This window comes from Sciurus vulgaris (genome assembly GCF_902686455.1).
Source record: "Sciurus vulgaris genome assembly, chromosome: 5".
NCBI classification, from domain to species: domain Eukaryota; kingdom Metazoa; phylum Chordata; class Mammalia; order Rodentia; family Sciuridae; genus Sciurus; species Sciurus vulgaris.
The window spans coordinates 143,397,473-143,401,312 of record NC_136465.1 but is presented as its reverse complement, the minus strand read 5'-3'; positions in this window follow the sequence as shown (position 1 = coordinate 143,401,312).

Sequence of the window (3,840 nt, the reverse complement as noted above, 5' to 3'; positions counted from 1 at the left end):
TCACATTCTGAGGATCAGGGCATCACAATATGAATTTTGAAAGATCATATTCAGATGGCAAGAGTAGGAAACACTTAATAAATGCCAGCTATGAGTCTGCACTATTATAAACCCTTTTCATGTACTGACTTGTTTACTATGTTTCAAAATTCTTATGATCTAAATAATGTTATCAATTCCATTTTGCAGATGTGAAAATTGAGGCACAGAGACATACAAGGACTTTCTAAAAGTCAAGAAGGTAGTATGTGGCAGAGTAGGGAACAAACAGAAGTAGGCTGGTTCCAGCTCTGTTTCCTCCACCACTGTGCTGTTATGTTAGTTGGTCAAAGGAGAGGGTGAACTCATGGAGTGGAATCTCAGCTCAGAAGATGACTTCCTGTTTTGGTTCCATCACTCTATGCCTTTCAGAAAGCCATCTGATCTCTTCAGGTCATCCATAACTGCCTTGTGAGACATAACTGACAAGATGATGTAAAGCTCTTTTGCAAATAAGAGCTAAATGAATGTCAACTGTCATGGTAATTTAATCAGTGGGAGTGTGTTTGTCACTTATATTTATGGGCAGCCTTGCTATTCAACTGAGAAAGGACTGTGTGTAGAAAATGAGTCCTTGAAAATGTGGAAGAAAGAAGGTCATACTGTGTGTGGCAGTCAACCTTTCTGACTCCTCTGGTAAATCCAACATTATACCAAATGATCTCAGACATAGTTCTTGTGTAGATTATAACTTCAAAACATAGTTAAAGATAATTTTTTCCCAGGCCATTCAAAGGTGAGAAAGAAAAAAAAAAATAGTCCTTGACACCTGGGAACTGATGTGACACAGCTCTGGGCTTCAGTATTATTTGAAACTGGCCCAGCATGCATAACTAGTTGTTTTCCTGTTGGACATTAGTAAGCTCATCACAAAACAGCATCAGGCCAAGTCACTCAGAGACTATGGAATGAGACAAACCAGGGCACTTCATTGTTTTTAAATGCAGACAAAACCAAGGTCACTATGCCATCCACCAAAAGTAGTCAACATCCCCCTTTCCTAAGAGGAAATTGTAGCATTAGCCTCACTCCAGTCTGCTTTCAGTATAGACATGATTTTTTGAGATGATCAAACACACAATTGTCCCTGCTTTCTTAGACTCCTCAGAAGAACCCAACCAAAGCTCTAATCCTGTGAAAGATTATTTACAAAACCTCTGCATTCATTTGTTAGGCCTGCTATAAAAAAAAAAAAAAAGCCAGTCTCATTGGCTTAAAGAACAGAAATGTATTTTCTCACAGTTATGGAGGTTAGAATTCCAGGATTGTGACTTCATCAAGTTTGGTCTCTTGAGTGGCCTTTCTCTTTGGCCTGCAGATGGCCACTTTCTTATTGTGTCTGCACATTGTCTTTCTTTGTGCATGCTACTCTCTTGTCTGCCCAAATGGCCTCCTCTTATAAGAACATGTCAGATTGGAATAGAGCCCATCCAATTAGTATCATTTTTATTTAATGACCTCTTTAAAGGCCTCATGTCCAAATACATTCACAGTCTAAAGGTACAAATCAGGGTTTCAATACATGAATTTTTCTGATGGACACAAGTGAACCCATACAGCCTTCTTGTTGAGAGGCACTGCAGTTTTCTATGTGTGTTCACCCTCCTTGAAATGAATAATAAACCTAAACAGTTGTATGAACCACAAGTGAGGTTCTGGTGGTGTTCAGTGGTATTAACAAATGTCATGAAATTTCCTATCAGATTTTAGAGATTTATGATAGTATTTCCATAATTGAAGAAGACTTAAAAAATATTTTTGGTTAATAAAGATTTGATATTTCTGGGCTTTTTTTTGGAGGAAGGTCATCCCAAGTTGAATCTATTTCATTAGTTAAGAAAAACTTCCATGTAGAAATAGCCATTTTTTTTGGCTTTATAGATCATGTAGACTGAGGTAATAATCCATGCACATATGCTTCTAGTATATCCTTAATTTTTGCTTACCTAAAAGTTGGAGGTTATATTGCTATAGATGAATCTTAAGAATCCTGAAAGTCCATGTGCCTTGAAACTACCTCACTCAAAACATGAAAACTTGGTACCCAGTTTAGCAGTACTGAGAAGTGGTGAACCTTTAAGAGGTGAGGCTTGCTGAAGCTTCAGGTTACTAGGACGCATGCCCTTAAGGGGATGGTGGGACCCCAGACCCCTCCTCTTCTCTTTTGCTTCCCAGTAACAAGGTAAGCAAATTTGTTTTACCACTCACTCTCACCATGTTATCCTTTTCCCTGAATCTCAGGCCCAAAAGCAATAGATTCTCCTGATCAGGGACTGGAACCTCTCAATATGGGAATCAAAATAAATCTTTTCATAAACTGATGATCTCAGGTGCTTGTTACAATGATGGAAAACTCCCTAACATAGTTTGATGGTCATGTATTCATTCCTTCTCATCACAAAGTGTCGTACGAGTTAGTACAAAGTTCTCGTTCTATGTATTCTCGTGTTCTTAGCCACAATGGAAAGGAAAAAAAAAAAAAAAAGAGCTTTATACTGGTGTGAGCTGCCTGCCCAATTTAGTTGCTAACTGTCCACCCACTGTTCTTTTCTTTGTGTTAAGCTTGTGACTATGCTGCAGTTTGAATGATGAAATTAAACGATAGACCTAATTAACTCTAAGAACTTTGCAAGCTTCTAACTGGAAAATCTGCTTCTTCTGGCTTTTTTTTTTTCTTACAGAAAAACCACTTTATACTTACTGCTTATTACTCTCTGATAATTTATACAGTATTGCCTACACACATACACATTTAACTCATTTTATTCTAATACCTCAATTCATGTGCTCATAGTCTATGACTTGAAATCTCCCTTTCTCTCAATATGGTTGCATAGCAACCTCTGCAAGTTTGTGAACAACAAAATGACTTATTGAGTGCTAGGAAAGAGATTTTCAAATAACAACGAATCAAGAGTTATATATGTAAATGTTTTTCTCTTATACCTTGATGGAAGTATATTTGAAGTGTGAGGATTCAAATTTGTGATTAATCTGAGAAAAACAATTATTTGACACCAAAGAGAAATATTTAGACAGTTTGATAAATCAACCGATTTGACGGGTTCATTAACTTTTGTCCTTTTGGTGAAATGTGAGTTTCAATCTTTGACTTGAATTAAAATGATGTGAGCATAGAGGTTTATTTTTAACATTATTAGAAAAATTCATGAATATATTGAAAAAAATCTTACTGTAAATTATACCAGAAACTGGGGGTGAAGATGTATGTGATGTAAACTCTATTGCAAAGGCATTTCATCAAATGCTTAAGTTCTATTTTTCATGACAGTCAATAATCTTCCCTGGTTTTTGCTTCAGATCTTTGATCAGCTTGAGGGTACAGAGGTCAAAAGTCTCAGTGCCTTAGGACTTCATTACAAGGACAATCTATTCTTTCAGAATAAAATATGTGCTTTGCTGTGGGAGGTCTAACCTGGAGAAGTCTAGTTTGAAAAATTGTACATTTTTCCTTTTTATCGAAGCTGGTTGCTATTTGCAGAATTTGTAATCTTGAAAACTCCACCTTTTATATTCACTGTCTACCTAATGTACCTAATTAAAATATATGCATATAGAGAAAATTCCCCATTTCCAATGTGGCACAGCGGGGGAGAGTTTTCTGGTGTAGCACTTTTCATCTGATTGCATTATATTATGCCTTTAAAAGCGATTCTCTAAAATCTCATTCTTAAAATATTTTTAAAGCATTTGTTTTCTATCTGAGATGCTTATTATCATCTGTCTAGGTAGCTTCAGTTTGCCAAAAATGTAGTGGATACAATAGCTATTTTAATCTAA